Genomic DNA, 21,289 nt, shown 5'->3' with positions numbered 1-21,289 from the left:
TGAAAAACACAATGGAGGGACACAACAGTAGATTTGAACAGGCAGAAGAAAGGATCAGTGAACTGGAAGACAGGTCATTCGAATTCATACACACAAAAGAACAGATGGTGAAAAAAATGGAAAAATATGAGCAGGGTCTTAGGGAGCTGAGTGACAACATGAAACGCACAAATATACGTGTTATGGGTATCCCAGAAGGAGAAGAGAGGGGAAAAGGGGCAGAAAGAGTAATAGAAGACATATTCACTGAAAATTTCCCAACTCTTATAAAAGACAGAAAATTAGAGATTCAAGAAGTACAACGTACCCCAAATAGAATAGATCTCAATAGAACTACTCCAAGACACTTACTGGTCAGATTGTCCAATGTCAAAGACAGAAAGGATTCTGAAAGCAGCAAGAGAAAAGCAATCCATCACATACAAGGGAAAGTCAATAAGACTATGTACAGATTTCTCTGCAGAAACCATGGAGGCAAGAAGACAGTGGCATGATATATTTAAGATACTGAAAGAGGAAAACTGCCAACCAAGAATTCTATACCCAGCAAAACTTTCCTTCAAAAATGAGGGAGAGATTAAAACATTTTCAGACAAACAGACACTGAGAGAGTTTGTGAATAAGAGATCAACACTACAAGAAATACTAAAGGGAGCGTTACAGGCTGACAGGAAAAGACAGGAGAGAGAGAGTTGGAGAAGAGTGCAGAAATGAAGATTATCAGGAAAGGTAAAAGAGAGGAAAAAATAAGATATGACATATAAATTCCAAAAAACAAAATGGTAGTAGAAAGTACTGCCCTTAGAGTAATAACACTAAATGTAAATGGATTAAACTCCCCAATAAAAAGACACAGACTGGCAGAATGGATTAAAAAACAGGACCCATCTATATGCTGTCTACAAGAAACTCACTTTAGACACAAGGACAAACATAGACTGAAAGTGAAAGGTTGGAAAAAGATATTTCACGCAAACAACAACCAGAAAAAAGCAGGAGTAGCTATATTAATATCAGACAAGTTAGACTTCAAAAGCGAAACAATTAAAAGAGACAAAGAAGGACACTATATATTAATAAAAGGGTCAATTCATCAAGAAAACATAACAGTCATAAATATTTATGCACCAAACCAGAATGCCCCAAAATTCATGAGGCAAACACTGCAATCACTGAAAGGAGAAATAGATACTTCTACAATAATAGTTGGAGACTTCAATACACCACTCTCATCAATGGATAGAACATCTAGACAGAGGATCACTAAAGAAACAGATGTTGAATTGTATGATAAATGAACTAGACTTGACAGACATTTATAGAACACTACATCCAACAACAGCAGGATACACTTTTTTCTCAAGTGCTCATGGAACATTCTCTAGGATAGACCACATGTTGGGTCACAAAGCAAGTCTCAACAAATTCAAAAATATTGATATTATACAAAACACTTTTTCAGACCACAATGGAATGAAGTTGGAAATAAATAAAAGGCAGAAGGTCATAAAATTCACAAACATATGGAGGCTAAACAACACCCTCTTAGAAAACCAGTGGGTAAAGGAAGAAATTACAAGAGAAATTAGTAAATACCTCTAGGCAAATGACAATGAAAACACAACTTATCAAAACTTATGGGATGCAGCAAAGGCGGTGCTGAGAGGGAAATTTATTGCCCTAAATGCCTATATTAAAAGAGAAGAGAGAGCAAAAATTGAAGAGTTAACTGCTCACCTGGAGGAATTAGAGAAAGAACAGCAAACTAACCCCAAAGCAAGCAGAAGGGAAGAAATAACAAAGATTAGAGCAGAAATAAATGCAATTGAGAACAGGAAAACAATAGAGAGAATCAACAAAACCAGAAGTTGGTTCTTTGAGAAAATCAATAAAATCGATGGACCACTGGCTAGGCTAACAAAAAAAAAGAGAGAGCAGATGCAAATAAATGCAATCAGAAATGGGAAAGGAAATATAACTACTGACCCTGCAGAAATTAAGGAGATAATGAGAAGATACTATGAGCAACTATATGCTAATAAACTAGACAACTTAGATGAAATGGACAACTTCCTAGAAAAGCATAAACAACCAACATTAACTCAAGAAGAAATAGATGACCTCAACAAACCAATCACAAGTAAAGAGATTGAGTCAGTCATCAAAAAGCTCCCAAAAAGGAAAAGCCCAGGACCAGATGGTTTCACATGTGAATTCTACCAAGCATTCAAGAACGAATTAGTACCAATCCTGCTCAATCTCTTCAAAAAAATTGAAGAAGAGGGAAAGCTACCTAACTCTTTCTATGAAGCCATCATCACCCTAATACCAAAACCAGGCAAAGATACTACAAAAAAAGAAAATTATAGACCAATTTCTTTAATGAATATAGACGCAAAAATCCTCAACAAAATACTCGCAAATCGAATCCAGCAGCACATTAAAAGAATTATACACCAGGTGGGATTTATTCCAGGTATGCAAGGCTGGTTCAACACAAGAAAATCAATTAATGTAATACACCACATCAATAAATCAAAGCAGAAGAACCACATGATCATCTCGATTGATGCAGAAAAGGCATTTGACAAAATTCAACATCCTTTCCTGATGAAAACACTTCAAAGGATAGGAATAGAAGGGAACTTTTTCAATATGATAAAGGCAATATATGAAAAACCCACAGCTAACATCACACTCAATGGGGAGAGACTGAAAGCTTTTCCTCTAAGATCAGGAACAAGACAGGGATGCCCACTATCACCATTGCTATTCAACATTGTGCTGGAAGTTCTAGCTAGAGCAATTAGGCAAGAAAAAGAAATAAAAGGCATCCAAATTGGAGAGGAAGAAGTAAAACTTTCACTATTTGCAGATGACATGATTCTATATGTAGGAAATCCAGAAAAATCTACAGCAAAGCTACTAGAACTAGTCAATGAATACAGCAAAGTAGCAGGCTACAAGATCAACACGCAAAAATCTGTAGTGTTCCTATACACAAGTAATGTGCAACAAGAGGAGGAAATCAAGAAAAAAATCCCATTTACAATAGCAACCAAAAGAATCAAGTATTTAGGAATAAACTTAACCAAGGACACAAAAGACCTTTACATAGAAAACTATAAGAAACTGCAAAAAGAAATTGAACAAGACCTGAAAAAATGGAAGAACATACCATGTTCATGGATTGGAAGACTAAATATAGTTAAGATGGCAATTTTACCTAAACTGATTTACAGATTCAATGCAATACCAATTCAAATCCCAACAACTTACTTTACAGAAATAGAAAAACCAATAACTAAATCTATTTGGAAGGGTAAGATGCCCCGAATAGCCAAAAATGTCTTGAGAAAGAGGAGTGAAGTGGGAGGTCTCACACTACCTGACTTTGAAGCATATTACAAAGCTACAGTGCTCAAAACAGCATGGTACTGGCATAAGGACAGATATACTGATCAATGGAATCGAATTGAGTGTTCAGAAGTAGACCCTCACATCTATGGACAACTGATCTTTGATAAGGCAGTGAAGCCGAAGCAACTGGGAAAGAGCAGCCTGTTCAATAAATGGTGTTTGAAGAACTGGATATCCATTTCCAAAAGAATGAAAGAGGATGTCCATCTCACACCTTATACCAAAATTAACTCAAAGTGGATCAAAGACCTAAACATTAGCACCAAGACCATAAAACTCTTAGAAGAAAATGTAGGGCAATATCTTAAAGATCTTGTGAAAGGAGGTGGTTTCTTAGACCTCACACCCAAGGCACGAGCAACCAAAGAACAAATAGACAAATAGGATCTCCTCAAAATTAAACACTTTTGTACATCAAAGGACTTTGTCAGAAAAGTCAAAAGGCAACCTACACAATGGGAGATGATATTTGGAAACCACATATCAGATAAGGGTTTAATATCCCGAATATATAAAGGAATCCTGCATCTCAATAACAGAAAGACAAACAATCCAATTAAAAAATGGTCAAAAGACATGAACAGACAGTTTTCTGAAGAGGAAATACAAATGGCTCAAAAGCATATGAAAAAATGCTCAACTTCACTGGCTATTAAGGAAATGCAAATCAAAACCACAATGAGATATCATCTCACACCTACCAGAATGGCCATTATCCGAAAAACAGAAAATGACAAGTGCTGGAGGCACACTTATTCATTGTTGGTGGGAATGTAGAATGGTGCAACCACTCTGGAAGACAGTATGGAGGTTCCTCAGGAAGCTAAATATAGATTTGCCATATGACCCAGCTATTCCATTGCTGGGTATATACTCAGAGGAACTGAAACTTAAGACACAAACAGACATTTGTAAACCAATGTTTATTGCAGCATTATTCACAATTGCCAAGAGATGGAAACAGCCCAAATGTCCATCAAAGGACGAGTGGATAAACAAACTGTGGTATATACACATGATGGAATATTATGCAGCTGTAAGACAGAACAAAGACATGGATCATGTAATAATGTGGATGAACCTTGAGGACATTATGTTGAGTGAAGTTAGCCAGAAACAAAAGGACAGATTCTGTATGGTCTCACTAATATGAACAGACATTAATGAACAAACTTTGGGAGTTAAAAGCTGACAACACAGGTGACCAGGAGATAGAAAGAGGGTAGAGATCAGCCATTTGATGCTGAAGGACTACAGAATGTTTAGGATTGATTGCATAGATCCAGAAATAGACAGGATAATACTGTGTGATGGTAGCATGGTATTGTAAGTACACTGAACAAAGATGTCTGTGAGTAAAGCTGAAAGAGGTGGGATAGGAGAATGTATGACACCAGAGGTAAAGATAGATGATAAAGACTGGGACTGTATAACGTGGCAAAAACTGGAGTGGCCAATGACTGCTACTAAATATACAAATATAAAAATGTTTTTGCATGTGGGAAAGCAAATGAATGTCAACCATGTAGAAATTTGAAAAAGGGATGGTATTCAGGAAAAAACATAATCAAAGCAAACTGGAGTCTATGGTCAACAGTAACATTGTAATAAACCTCCATTAAATGTAACAAAGGCAATATGCCAATGCTAAATGTATATGAGAAGGGGATATAGGGGAGTAATATGGGATTCTTGGTAGAAAAAAAAAAAAAAAAAGAGAATGCGACAGAGCTGTTGGCAAGAGGTGCATACTCTCAATCCAGTCTCTGCTGGATCACCTAAATGCAAAATGGACCTTTCTGGACTGACCCCATGTGGCTCCCTGGTGGGATCCCTAACAGGGAAGAAAGTGGAGGCAGAAAAGCCTCACAGAAAAAAAAAACGGGTGGGGGGAGTTAACTGCTGTAAGACAGGATGAGTCCCAGAACTGGAAAGTATAACAAAAGGGGACACTAAGTGAGGGAAAGAATTTAAACAAATCATTGGAGCCAGGGAGGGGGAGCCCAGAAGACCAGGTGTGGCCAACAAGTGAAACTGGGGGGCCATGTCCTGGCTCTAAAAAGGGGGCTTTCTGTCCCTTTTGCTCTCCCTCAACCTGGGGGGCTCCGAAGAGAGAGCTGCAGCCATTTTCAGTTTGCAGTACTCTGACCCAGACAGGGGTGGAGATAACAGTGTCAGAGAGACAATTTAAATGCAGATGATAACCCCCTGGGAAGGGGGGTATCTTCCATAAAAGTAAGGAGGTGGGGCCCAGCTTTCCCTTCAGAACCAGACCCCAGAGCCTGGGGGAAAACAGCCAAAACAGAAACTAAAGAGGCCACACGTCCTAACCCCAGTTGGGAGCAACAGGCTGACAGGCGCCACCTGCTGGGCAGGTTAGGAAAAGCACAGTGACTGGAGACCTTACAGGAAAGCCTGTCATTCTTTTAAGATACACCCTGAATATAACCCCATTCTGAGACTTGAACCTGTTCTGATCTGGGAAAATATGATTGGAGTAACCAAGGAAACCAGATGCCTAGACAACAGAAAACTACAATCTATACTAGGAAAAACGAAGATATGGCCCAAAGGAACAAACCTATACCTCAATCATGATACTGTTGAGATATTGTTTCACTTTAATGAAACAATCTATTAAAGATTTTCAAAGAAATATGCTAAATCAAATCAAAAACTGAATCAACGAGTTAAGGGAAGCTATAACAAAAGAGATGAAGGCTATGAAGAAAACACTGGGCAAGCATAAGGTAGAAATGGAAAGTTTGAAAAAACTGGCAGAATCTATGGAAATGAAAGGCACAAGACAAGAGATGAAAAACACAATGGAGACATACAACAGCGGATCTCAACAGGCAGAAGAAAACACTACGGAACTGGAGAAGACACCTGAAATTGAATGCACAGAAGAACAGATAGGGAAATGAATGGAAAAATTATGAGCAACGTCTCAGAGAACTGAATGACAATGTGTAACGCATGAATGTATGTGTCATGGGTGTCCAGGAAGGAGAAGGGAAAAGGGGCAGAAGCAATAATAGAGGAAATACTCAATGAAAATTTCCCATCTCTTATGAAAAACATAAAATTACAGATCCAAGAAGCACAGTGTACCCAAACAGGATAGATATGAATAGACCTATGACAAGACATTTAATAATCAGATTATCAAACAACAAAGATAAAGAGAGAATCCTGAAAGCAGCAAGAAAAAAGCAATCCATCACATACAAAGGAAGCTTGATAAGACTATGTGCAGATTTCTCAGTAGAAACCATGGAGGCAAGAAGGCAGTGATGTGAAATATTTAAGATATTGAAAGAGAACAAACGCCCACAAAGAATCCTATATCTGGCAAAACTGTCCTTCAAATATGAGGGAGAGTTTAAAATATTCGGACAAACAATGAGAGTTTTTGAACAAGATATCTGCGCCACAGTAAATGCTAAAGGGAGCTCTACGGACAGACAGGAAAAGACAGGAGTGAGAGGTATGGAACACAATTTGGCTGATGGTAGCTCAGCAATGTAAGGACACTGAACAAAGATGACTGTGAACATGGTTGAAAGAGGAAGGTTAGGCACATGTGGGACACCAGAAGGAAAGAGGAAAGATAAAGACTGGGGCTGTATAAGTCAGTGAAACCTAGAGTGCTCAACAATTGTGATAAAATATACAAATATGTTTTTACATGAGGGAGAACAAATGAATGTCAGCCTTACAAGGTGTTAAAATAGGGTGGTATTGGGGGAAAAAAAACAATCAAAGCAAACTAGAGACTATAGTCGACAGAAACATTGTATTATGCTTCCTTTAATGTAACAAAGGCAATAGATTAAAGCTAAATGCATTTAAGAGGCGGACATAAGGGAGGGGTGTGGGACTCTTGGCATTGGTGGTGTTGTCTGACTCTTTCATTCTACTTTAGGTTAACTCTGTATTTCCTTTTGTTGCTTTTTAGCGGTCATGTTTTTGTCTTTCTTTTTCTTTCGTCTCTCTACCTTCTTTGACTCTTCCTCCTCCTTTGTGGAAGAAATGAAGATGTCTTTATATAGATAGTGGTGAATACATAAATATATGACTATACAGGGAACCATTGATTATTTACTTAGAATGGAACATATGGTGGGTGAACAAACCCATCTGTAATAAAAAAAATGGATTGATGAAGAAACCTTGAGGGTACTACACTGAGTGAAATAAGTCAGACACATAAGGTCTCACTGATAAGAAGTAACTATAATATGTAAACTCAGACATGAAACATAAGTTACCAGGATATAGAACGAGGTTAAAGAATGGGGACTGGTTGCTTATTATGAGCAGAATGTTCAACTAGGTTGAACTTAAGTGTTTGAAAATGGACACAGGTGATGGTAGCATGTTGTGAGAATAATGAACAGTGCTGAATGGTCTGTGAATATGGGAGAAGGGGAAGCTCAGAGTCATGTATGTCACCAGAAGGAAAGCTGGAGATTAAAAGATGGGAATGTATGAAACAGTGAATCCTATGGTGGGCAATGTCCACGATTAAGTGTACAATTATTAGAAATCTCTTTCATGAACTAGAACAAATGTATGACACTATAACTAGAAGTTAATAATAGAGGGGTATATCGGGAAAAAATATACCTATTGCAAACTATATCCTACAGTTAGTAGTATTTTAACGTTCTTTCATCAATAGTAACGAATGTACTATACTAATACTGTGAGTCAATAATGGAGGGGGGGTGGTTAGGGGTATGGGAGGATTTGAGTTTTCTTTTTTTGTCTTTATTTCTTTTCTGGAGTAATGAAAATGTTCTAAAAATTGAAAAAAAATAATTGTGATGGATGCACAGCTGTATGATGGTACCATGGGCAACTGATTGCACACTTTGAACTTTGGATAATTGTATGGTATGTGAACAATCTCAATAAAATTAAAAAAAAATGAATAGAGTATTAACAGAACACAAGTTGGTTCTTTGAAAAGATCAATAAAATTGAAAAATCTTTAGCTAGACTGACAGAGAAAAAAGAGAGAAGACACAGTTAATAAAATAAATGAAATGGGAGGACATTATTACTGACCTCACAGGAATAAAAAAGATCAGAAGAGGATATTATGAACAACTGTACATCAACAAATTAGGCAACCTAGACAAAGTGGACAAATTCTTAGAAATATGCCAACAACCTACACTGACTCTAGAAGAAATAAAAGATCTCAACATACCAATTATAAGTAAAGAGATTAAATCAGTCATCAAAATCTCCCAACAAAGAAAAGTCCAAGACCAGATCGTTTCATGGGTGAAATCTATCAATAATTCCAGGAAGAATTATTACCAATCCTGCTCAAACTCTTAAAAAAAAATTGAACAGGAGGGAACACACCCTAACTCATTCTATGAAGCCAACATCACACTAATACCAAAGTCAGATAAATAAACTACAAGAAAAGAAAATAACAGATCAATCTCTCTTATGAATATAAATGCAAAAATCCTCAACACAATACTAGCAAATCAAATCCAACAGCACATTAAAAGAAGTATACTCCATGATCAAGTGGGATTTAAAAAAATCAATTAATGTAACTCACCACATTAATAAAATGAAGGGAAAAAGCCACGATTGTCTCACTTGATGCAGAAAAGGCACGTGACAAAATCCAGCATCCTTTCTTGATAAAAACACTTAAAAAAAAAATAGGAACAGAAAGAACCTTCCTCAACACAATAAAAGCCATATATGAAAAACCCACTGCGAAATGTTATACTAAATGGTGAAAGACTGAAAGCTTCCCTCTAAGATCTGGAACAAGACAAGGATGCCCACTGTCACCACTGTTATTCAACATTGTGCTGGAAGTTCTAGCCAGAGCTGTTAGGCAAGAAAAAGAAATAAAACACATCTAAATTGGAAAGGAAGACATCAAACGTTCACTATTTGCCAATGACATGATTCTACACATAGGAAATCCTGAAAAATCTACAAGAAAGCTACTAGCACTAATAAATGGATTCAGCAAAGTGGCAGGGTACAGGATCAACACACAAATATCAATATTGTTTCTATACACTAGTAAGGAGCATTCTGAGGAGGAAATCAAGAAAAAAAAATTCCATTTAACAATAGCAACTAAAAGAATCAAATATGTCAGAATAAATTTAACCAAGGATGCAAAGGATGGAAAACTATAAAACGTTGCTAAAAGAAAATCAAAGATCAAAATAAATTGAAGGACATTCCATGCTCATGGAATGGAAAACTAAATATTGTCAAGATGTCAATTATACCCAAATCGATTCAGATTCAATGCAATCCCAATCACAATTCCAACAGCCTGCTTTGCAGAAATGGAAAAGCCAATCATTTATTTAGAAGGATAAGGGGGCCCTGGATAGCTAAAACTATCAGAGTTGGAGGACTCACATTTCCTGACCTTTAAATTTATTACACAGCCACATTGGTCAAAACAGCACAGTACTGGTTCAAGGACAGATAAACAAACCAATGGAATTGAATTGAGAGTTCCGAAATAGACCCTCACATCTATGGCCAACTGATTCTTGACAAGGCTGTGAAGTTCATTCATTTGGGAAAGAATCATCTCTTCAACAAATGGTGCTGGGAGAAATGGATATCCATATACAAAAGAATGAAGGAGAACCCGTTTCATACCATATACAACAATTAACTCAAAATGGACCAAAGACCTAAATGTAATAACCAGGACTATAAAACTCCTATAAGAAAACAGTGAAGCAGTTTCAGGATATCTGACAGGCAATGAATGACTTTATAGCCAAAGCACAAGGGATAAAAGAAATGTGACTTCATCAAAAATTAAAAACTTTTGTGCAAAGGACTTTATGTTGACAGTGAAAAGACAACCAATTCAATGGGATAAAATGTATCTGGTAAGAGTTTAATATCCAGAATACATGAAGAAATCCTACAACTGAGCAATAAAAAGACAACTCAGTTTTAAAAATGGGCAAAAGACTTGAACAGACATTTCTCCAAAGAGGATATACAAATGGCTAAAAAGCACATGAAACGATGCTCAACATCATTAGCTATTAAGGAAACGCAAATCAAAACCCTAATGAGATACCATTTCATATCCACTAGAATGACTAGTATTTAAAAAAAAAAAACAGAAATTTACATATATTTGAGAAGATGTGGAGTAACAGGAACACTCATTCATTGCTAGTAGGAATGTAAAATGGTGCAGCTGCTGCGGAAGACTGTTTGGCAGATCCTCAGAAAGCTAAGTATAGAATTACCATATGACCTGGAAATACCACTACTAGGTATATACCCCAAATAATTGAAAGTAGGGACTCAAATAGATATATTTGTACACTGATGTTCATAGCAGCATTATTTACAATTGCCAAAAGATGGAAGCAACCAAAGTGTCCATCAACCGATGAATGGATAAACAAAACGTGGTATATAGAGACAACGGAATATCAGTCAGCATTTAAAAGGAATAAAGTCCTGATATATGCAACATCATGGATGAACCTTGAAGATATTACGTTAAGTGAAATAAGCCTGATGCAAAAGGACAACTATTGTATAATCTCATTGATATGAAATAATCAGAATAAGCAAACTCATAGCGTCAGAATCTAGAATATAGTTCACCAGGGACTGGGTTTGGGGTAGGGATTAGGGAGTTAATTGTACAGAGTTTCTACTTGGGTTAAATGTACAGTTTTGGTAATAGTTGGTGGTGATGGTAGCAAAACATTGTGAATGTAATTAACAGCACTGAATTATATAGGTGATATGTGGTTCAAAGGGGGAAATTTAAGGTCGTACATATGTTACTGGAAAAAAATATGAAAGATAAAACATAGGACCATACAACACAGTGAACCCTACTGTAAATGATGGACTAGTGCAATTAGAAATATGTTCTTTCATGAATAACAAATGCACCACACTGATGCAAAGTGTTAATAATAAAGTGTTATGAGGGAACTCTGTATTTTATGTATTTTATGCACAATATTTCTGCAAACCTATGACTTCTCAAATTTAAAAAAAATTACTAAAAAATAACATAAATAGAGGATGAGGGTACCCTGGCTTCCTGTGACTAGTTTGGCAGGTTATTCCAAACAGGCAAAAAAAAAAAAATTGTATCTATGTTAAATTTCCTGAATTTGATAACTGTACTTGATTACATTCTCAGGGAATACATGCTGAAATATTTAATTAACTCTCAAATGGTTTAGAAAAAAAAATTTGTGTACATGTGCACCTGTGCGTATGTGTACGTACATGCGGTGTGTGGTGGGCAGCCTCTACTATGGTCCCTAACGAGTCCCCCCTCCTGGTGTTCTTGCCCTTGTGTCATCTCCTCCCCTAGAGTATGGGCTGGACCAAGTTACTTGCTTCTAATGGACAGAATATGGCAAAAGTGATGGGCTATTTCTACTGATACTGGGTTAAGAAGAGACTGTGATTTCCACCTTGCCTGTTCTGTCTGCTGTCTTGCTCTGAGAGAAGCCAGATTCCATGCTTGAGCTGCCCTGGGGAGTGGCCCATGTGGCAAAGAACAGATGTCTTTGTCTGAGAGCAAGCAAGGACCTGAGGTTGCTAGAGGCCATGGTTAAGAAATGGGTCCTCCCCAGCCCAGTCTCCAGAAGCATGCAGGCCAGGCTGATGCCTGAGTACAGCCTTCTTAGACACCCTGACTCGGAGGCACCCAGGAGACTCATGTCTGGATTTCTGATCCACAGAAACTGTGAGATAAATTTTTTGTTGTTTTAAGCTGCTAAGTTTTGGGGTAATTTGTTTTGCAGCAGTAGATAACTAATATACACTGTGTGTGTAAGGTTTGTGGGCGTATGTGTATGACAGAGAGGGAGAAAAGTGAAAAAGCAACCTGGGTAAAAGGTATATGAGAATTCTATACATTATTCTTACAACTCTCCTCATTTTAAAATATTTTATTTTGGGAGAAGAATAATTTCTCACTCTTTTCTTTTTACTTTCTATTTTTGAAATGTATCAGCCATGAATTCATGCTACTGTCTTTTTCTTTTTCATTACTTTTTTCCTACATCCCTAAAAAAATAATCTTTCAACTTAACAATAATCACATTTAAAGTCAATTTATTTATCATGGTATTTCTTCGGATGCCAAATTATATGATCCCAGTAATGACATTACTATGAACCACATAATCTTACAATGCTTCTTAATTTTCTGGGTCTTGTTGAAAAGCTGCTTGGGTAGAAATACAATATTTTTGTTTTACATGAAAATGGATAGAACAGATCACTTATAATTTTCTTCCAACAGTATAATGTGGCTTAAATTGTATAATACCCTTTGGCTTTTAAATTAAATCAGAAAAGAAAATTCCTGGTCGTTAATCTGGGCTTCATACCTCTCTTGTCCCCACTTGGTGATCTGGGGCTCTGATATGGCTAGAGATCCCTGAGAAGCATGCCTTTCATTTATGTTCAGCTAGCATGGGGTATTCGCTTTTAGCAAGAAATGTCAACATAAAATGTTGCCTATTTGACACTAAAGTACTCTTTCTTCCATTCAAATTGTAGATGATACAAGCAAGAATACTTTACTTGGCATGTGGCCTAAAAATTCTAAATTTATGTATTCTATTTTTGCTTCTTTCTCAGATTGGATTAGTTACTAGGCAACAGAAGTATTTGATTTCCTTTGCTAAAAGTTACATTTTAATAGTGGCAGCCAGTATATATGACCAAGGCTGCCAAGACAAACACAGCCCAGGACCCAGCTCCTGCTGGGCAGCAGTTAGTGCTCCCCACTTCATTCCAATGCAGAAAAACACTGCTCACATCCCTGTATTTCACTTATTTGACTTATATTTACAGAAAAAGGGATGTCTCTTTTGGAATTATTTATAGAAAAAGTACTTCAGTGGTTTGTTTTCCTCACTCAAAAAGCTACATGTTTGTAACATCCTAAATCCTCTTTCAGACTTCTGGTTCAAGATGGTAGACCGAGTAAATACACATGCTTTCTTCCCCTCCCCCAAAAAGAGAATCACTGCTGCAGATACACTGATGAATTTCTGCAAGGCAGAAAGCAGGTGGGACAGGTTGATAAAAAAATATTAGAATAGTGAAAACTGCTACTCAAAATAAGCCCAGCAGTAGGCTCAGTGAGGTAACACAGTTTTCCTAACAGTATCATGGAAAAACTCCAAATTTAGACAAAGGGTAGACCATGAGGGCACTTGTCAGGGATCTACAGATACCTGGGCCAGCCCTTCCAGCCCCTTCCCCCAGGTGTGCACGACTCTGGGTGCAGTGTGTGCCTAGGTGACCTGTGAGAGTGGCACATGAAGGCAGCTGGGGACTGGTCTGGGATGGGGCAGGGGCTATCCTCCTGGATGCTGGTCTTTAGTCAGAAGAGAGAACAAGCTACCTCAGCACATGGAGTCAGGTTGAAAGGAACAGAGAGATGCAACTCCACCCAGAAGTGAGGTATGGGAAATTGCTCCTCCCCAGGGCAAAGCTTCCTTGGGTAGGTGGGTGGGTGGGCAGGCACACATTATGAGGGTCCTCAATGCACTCTGAGGGGAAATCTGCTGTCATACCACCCATCAACTGACGTGATTCTCTGTCATATCTCCCTTTCAGAGGTCAGATCTACAGTGGAAACAAAGGTGCACGACTGCTAAGGACCACACATGACAGTTACCAACCAGTCCACATAGTTCTGCATTCTAAAATATGAGTGGACAAGCAAGGAAATCACTTGCAGCACAATAGAGAAAGGTAAAGATCAACAGAAGTAGAATTCCAAGGAAAGAGATAATACAGAAAACAGAACTTAAATATGCACATGAGCCCAAACACAAACAACTGCTATCTTCAGAGAGATACTGCTTTGGTAAAACAATAGGCTACTGTGAAAAGGGAGAAATCAGAGACCTTCTAAGAAAGATTCTTGGAAGTTAAAAATGTGTTAAAGATTCTACCTTGTGGGGCAGGTAAGTTTACAGATTCTAATATAAATTATATCTTCCTATCAAGGATGAGGATTAAACGAGGATGAGAATTAAACCACTAGAAGAAGAGTAGGATGTAGAACTTCCAGTGGGGGATGGGTGGAGAAAGAAAATTTTGTGAGTACAGCAATAGAGAAAAGGGACGTAGGGAGAGAAACAAGAAGCATGGTAAGTAGAAAATGAAAATAGATGGCAGAAACAAGTCCAAACATATCAATATTTGTAATAAACACAAACAGTTTAAATTCCTCTATTAGAAGACAGACTATTGGAGGCGGGGCACGATGGCAACATAGAGGTGTAAAATTTAGTTAGTCCTCTAGAGCCACTAGTAAATAGCCAGGAACAACTAGTAAACAGTCTGGAACAACTGTTGGGAGGACAACCGTGAATGTCTACACATCGTACACCGGGCTGGAATGGCTGAGATCGCAGCATAAAAGCTGTAAGTAAAAACTGCGGAACCGTGCTGGGAGCTCCCTCCCCCCGTGGCAGGCTAAGCTGCAAAACTTTGCTGTGGATGAAAGAAGCAGTCCCTGCTGGGAACAAGTGAATATAGCTCAACCTAGCTCTAACCGGGGTATTAATTAGCAAATGTGGACTGCTGAATACAAGCTACAAACACAGACAAACCCCTAACAAGCAGCAAAGTACCCTGAGGTTGTTCCCAGTGGAGAGGAGACGGGGCTGACCGGGGTGGGGCGGGGGGGTGGGCAGAGGCTTTTGGAGACTGCTAAGCTTAGAATACTGGAAAACAGCTGTGTCCCAGGAAAAGGAACATAGAAGACCAGGTATTATCTCTGACTGACAGGCGAAACTGGGGGGGCAGGGACTGGCTCTGAAAAGGGGCTTTCTTTCCCCTTTTTTCCTCTCTCAATCTGAGTGGCTCAGTGGAGAAAACCTTAGGCATTTTCAATTCTTGGCATGCTGCCCAGGCAGGGATGGAGTTAACAGAGTCAGAGAGTCAAAGGAGTAATTCAAGTGCAGAAGATAAATCCCTAGGGGGTGTAACTTCCCTAAGAGGAGAGGGTCAGAGCTCAGCTCAAGTGCCTGCCCCACCCCTTACAGAACCCAAGGGCCTGGGGGAAAATCATCAAATCAGAAACAACTTAAGCTGAGAATTAAAGGGACCACACCTCTTTACACCAGTGGGGAGCAACAGACTGACAGGTGCCACCTTCTGGGCAGGCTAGGAAAAGCACAGCAGCTAGAGGCCTCGCAAGGAAAGTCTGTCAGTCTTCTAGGACACACCCTCAGAAACCTGATACTTAATATAGTCCCCTCCTGAGACCTGAACACATTCTGGTCTGGGAAAATCTGATTGGGGTAGCCAAGGAAATCAGATGCCTAGACAACAGGAAACTACAAACCACACTAGGAAAAACAAAGATGGCCCAGGCAAGGGAACAAACTTATACTTCAACTGAGATACAGGAATTGAAACAATGAATTTGAAGATGTTCAAATAAATATGCTAGGAGTTGAGGGAAGATATGGCAAAAGAGATGAAAGATATAAGGAAAACACTGGGTGAACATAAGGAAGAACTTAAAAGTTTGAAAAAACTGGCAGAACCTATGGAAATGAAAGGCACAACACAAGAGATGAAAAACACAATGGAGATATACAACAGCAGATCTCAGGAGGCAGAAGAAAACACTCAGGAACTGGAGAACAAGACACCTGAAATCCTACACACAAAAGAACAGATGGGGAAAAAAAATGGAAAAATATGAGCAACAGCTCAGGGAATTGAATGACAACATGAAGCATATGAATGTATGTGCCATGGGAGGTCCCAGAAGGAGAAGATATGGGAAAAGGGGCAGAAGCAATAATGGAGGAAATAATCACTGAAAATTTCCCATCTCTTATGAAAGACATAAAATTATAGATCCAAGAAGCACAGCTGTTCTAGTTTGCTAATGCTGCCAGAATGCAAAACACTAGAAATGGATTGGCCTCTACAAAAGGGGGTTTATTTGGTTACACAGCCACAGTCTTAAGGCCATAAAGTGTCCAAGGTAATGCATCAACAATCGGGTATCTTCACTGGAGGATGGCCAATGGCGTCCGGAAAACCTCTGTTAGCTGGGAAGGCACGTGGCTGGCATCTGCTCCAAGTTCTGGTTTCAAAATGGCTTTCTCCCAGGACATTCCTCTCTAGGCTTCAGCTCCTCAAAAATGTCACTCTTAGTTGCTCTTGGGGCATTTGTCCTCTCTCAGCTTCTCCGGAGCAAAAATCTGCTTTCAAAGGCCATCTCCAAAATGTCTCTGTAAGCTGAAGCCCCTCTCTCAGTTCCAGTGCATTCTTCAAAGTGTCTCTCTTGGCTGTGGCTCCTCTTCAAAATGTCACTCTAAGCTGCACTGAGTTCCTTCTATTTGTCAGCTCATTTATATGGCTCCAGTGATTTAATTTAGACCCACCCTGAATGGGTGGGGTAACACCTCCATGGAAATTATCCAGTCAGGGTCATCACCCACAGTTGGGTGGGGCGCATCTCCTCAGAAACACTCAAAGAATTACAATCTAATCAACACTGATACATCTGCCCACACAAGATTACATCAAAGATAATGGCATTTTGCAGGACATAATACATTCAAACCAGCACAACAGCATACCCCAAACAGAATAGATCTGAATAGGCCTATGCCAAGACACTAACAATCAGATTATTAAATGTCAAAGACAGAGAATCCTAAAAGCAAGAGAAAAGCGATCCATCACATACAAGGGAAGGTCGATAAGACTATGTGCGGATTTCTCAGTAGAAACCATGGAGGCAAGAAGGCAATGGTGTGATATATACAAGATGCTGAAAGAGAAAAACTGCCAACCAAGAATTTTATATCTGGCAAAACTGTCCTTCAAATAAGAGGGAGAGTTTAAAATATTCTCTGACAAACAGACAATGGGAGAGTCTGTGAACAAGACACCTGTACCACAGGAAATACTAAAGGGAGCAACAACAGACAGATAGGAAAAGACTGGAGTGAGAGGTTTCAAGCACAATTTTGGGTGATGGTAGCACAGCAATGTAAGTACACTGAACAAAGATGACTGTGAGTATGGTTGAAAGAGGAAGGTTAGGAGCATGTGGGACACCAGAAGGAAAAAGGGAAGATAACAACTGGGACTGTATAACTTAGTGAAACCTAGAGTGGTCAACAGTTGTGATAAAATGTACAAATATATTTTTATATGAGGGAAAACGAATGTCAACCTTGCAAGGTGTTAAAACTGGGGTGGTATTGGGGAAAAAAATACAATCAATGCAAAGTAGAGTCTACAGTTAACAGAAACATTGTATTATGCTCCCTTTAATGTAGCAAAGGCAATATACCACAGCTAAATGTCTTTCAGAGGGGGATATTAGGAAGGGGTGTAAGATTCTTGGCATTGGTGATACTGTCTGACTTTTTTATTATACTTTATTTTAATTTTATCTTTTCTTTTGTTGTTTCTTAGTTGTCATTTCTTTTTCTTTTGTCTTTCTACCTTTTTTTTTTTTTTTAACTCTTCCTCTTTCTTTGTGGAAAAATGGAAATGTCCTTATATAGATAGTGGTGAGTGCATAACTATGTGATTATTCAGGGAACCATTGACTGTTGAGATGGTTTTGTTCATGCACTATACCTTTCATCCTAATCAAAAAAATACCAGTTGACAGATGAACCTTGAGGACATAATGTTGAGTGAAATAAGTCAGCAGACACAAAAGGACAAATATCATATGATCTCACTGATATGAACTAATTATAATATGTAAACTCATAGATGTGAAATGTAGGTTACTACGATATAGAATGACGCTAAAGAATGGGGAGCAGTTGCTTACTATGAGCAGAATGTTTAATGAGGTTGAACGTAAGCATTTGGAAATGGACAGAGGTAACGGTAGCACATTATTGTGAGAATAACTAACAGTGCTGAACGGTGTGTGAATGTGGTGGAAAGGGGAACTTCAGAGTCACATATGTCACCAGAAGGAAAGTTGGAGGTTAAAAGATGGGAATGTATAACACAGTGAATCTTGTGGTGGACAATGTCCATGATTAACTGTATAAATATTGGAACTTTCTTCCATGAACTAGAACAAATGTATGACACTAGAAGTTAATAATAAAGAGGTATATAGGGAAAAAATGTACCTATTGCAAACTATGTACTACAGTTAGTAATATTTTAATATTCCTTCTTCAACAGTAACAAATATACCAACACTATGAGTCAATAATGGGGAGGGGGGACTAGGGGTATGGGAGGATTTGAGTTTTTTTTTTTTTAATTTTTATTTCGTTTCTGGAGTAAAATGTTCTAAAATTGAAAAAAAAAATTAATTCTGGTGATGAATGCACAACTATATAATGGTACCATGAATTACTGATTGATTGTTAGATGACTGTATGGTATGTGAATACTCTCAATACATTGAATTTTAAAAAAAAGATAGACTATCATTTGGGAAATGTGTAAAACCCAGTTATACACTGTTCACAAAAGACATGAAACAAAACACCAGATAGGATGGACAGAGATATACCTGTAAGTTTGCAAAAAGAAAGCAAAGATCTAGTATTATAAGACAAAAATAGAATTCAAGGCCAAAGGCAAGGGAATATTTCATATTGATTAAAGATACAATCCAGAGATAATAATAGTAACAAACTTTTTCCACTGAGCAACACAGCATGGAAATGCAAAGAAAAGCTGATAAATCCACGATCCTAGTGGGAAACTTTAGCACATCTTTCTTAAATATTGACAGGTTAAGTAAACAAAACAAACAAAAAGGCTAGGATATACATGATTTGAATACAAAATCATCAAGCTACATGAATTTGACATTTAAATTCCCAGCTAACTGCAAACACATTAAAATACCTACATAACACTTTGAAAAAGTATGTATTTAGGCACAATAATCTCAATAAAACCCTCAAAGGAGAAACACTATAGGCCTCTTGGAACTCCAACTGAAGAGTTATTTATAAAGTAAAATCAAAGCTGAACTTAAAGACTGCATAGCAATGAACAATAACGAAAACACTCAGTTCAAAAAGTCTAAAGCATGCATCAAAGGGGGACTAGGAGTTTAAAACTTATTTGGAAAACAAGAAAGATGAAAATGCACTCAAGCAACTGAAGAAATGAGAAAGAAAAACAAAGTCAAAGAGAAGGAATCAATAAAGATAAAAGCAAGAACTAGTGAAATACAAACAAAAGATGTTTAAAGACCAATAGGAGACCAGTCTGATAAAAAAGGTAAGCAAAACAAAATGAAATCAGGAATAATAAATAGGCTATGACTATAGACAAGGATTAAATTTCAAAATTATTATATATGCAAATACCAGTAAATTTGAAAATAGAAATAACTTTCTAGGAACATATAAATTACTAAAATGACTCAATAAGAAAGACATGTAAGTACAGCAAAAAATTGCAAGAGTAGTCAAAGATCCTGGCTCCCCCTCCTCATCTCCTCCCAATGCCAGCCAGGTTCCCAGACCCAGATGGTTTAACAACCTTTAAAGTTTAAAGTACATATTAATTCCTGTGCTAGACTGTTATAGAACATAGAAAATACGTAAAACTTCTCAATTTATTCTACAAAGTCAGTATAACCTAGATACCAAAAGTGGTTAAGATGGCACTAAAATAGCAAACTACAGACAAGAGTTCAACAACTCAAGATGCTACAAAAGCCAGGCAGGAAACTTAATAAGGAAGAAATTTATCACATTAATTTAAGAGAGTGACCATAGAGAGTGGTCCCAGGCAAAATGAACAGCATGTGCCCGATCCGAAGGAGGTCACCAGTTTGATGTACAGCAGGGGTTATAAACACAATTTTATTAATGCATGCATAAGCAAAATTCCTAAATACAACAACAAATCAAAATTAGTAGTGTCTTAAAAGAGTAACATAACATGACCTGGGAGGGTTTATCCTTAGAATGCAAGGATGCATCAGCATTAGAAAAATCTGATTGATATATAATTTAACTCATTAATAGATCAGAAGACAAAAATAACATGATTACCTAGATAAATTCAGCAAGGGCTCTGATAAACTGCACATCCATTCGTAATAATTCTTCATAAGCTAAGTTCAGAGAAAACATTGATAAAGGGTATGAACAGAAACCTACATAACATTAACTTAACATTGAAAGACTAGAAGCAAGAGAGGGAAGGCCATCATCATTACTGCTATTCCATATTACACCAGTGGTCTTGGGCAAGGCAGTGACCAGAAGTTGAAGTAAGATACAGATATTAGGAAAAGAAAGCATAGTTCTTTTCAAAGCATGGGATTGTCATCCTCCAAAATCCAAGACCATAAATTTTAAAATGGTTAGAACTTCTAAAATTGTTAAGTGAGGTGCCTACATATAGGATAGGATATCTGTGGTAGTTTGGAGCTGTTATGTACCCCAGAAAAGGCCTTGTTCTTTTAATCCATTCTTGTGGGTGCAGACCCATTGTGGGTAGGACCTTTTGATTAGGTTGTTTCAATTGAGATGTGAGCCAGCCCATACAAGGTGGGTCTTAATCCTTTACTGGAGTCCTTTATTAGAGGATAAAAGGCAGAGACATTTGGAGAGAGCTCAGAGAGAAAGGAACAGCCAGAGAAGGAAGAAGGACCCACATGAGCTGAGACAGAGAGCCACTGAAACCAGAACTCAGGAGAGAAGGACCAGCAGACATCACCATGGGCTTTCCCATGTGACAGAGGAACCCCAGATGCCAGCAGCCTTTCTTCAGAGAAGATATCCTCTTGCCGATGTCTTAACTTGGACATTTTTCATGGCCTTACAATTTTAACTTGTAACCTAATAAA

General features: G+C 37.9%; 1 long non-coding RNA gene across 1 annotated transcript in view; it reads left to right on the top strand.

The window, feature by feature from the left end:
• The window catches only part of LOC119543649, a 47,412-nt gene that overhangs the window by 10,516 nt on the left and 15,607 nt on the right, over positions 1–21,289 (top strand). The window contains exon 6 of the long non-coding RNA XR_005218675.1: positions 14,068–14,205. This is a non-coding gene — a long non-coding RNA (uncharacterized LOC119543649). The remainder of the gene's footprint in view (positions 1–14,067; positions 14,206–21,289) is intronic.

This window comes from Choloepus didactylus, chromosome 1 (assembly GCF_015220235.1).
Source record: "Choloepus didactylus isolate mChoDid1 chromosome 1, mChoDid1.pri, whole genome shotgun sequence".
In the NCBI taxonomy this organism is placed as follows: Eukaryota; Metazoa; Chordata; class Mammalia; order Pilosa; family Megalonychidae; genus Choloepus; species Choloepus didactylus.
This window is presented reverse-complemented; position numbering and strand designations above follow the sequence as displayed.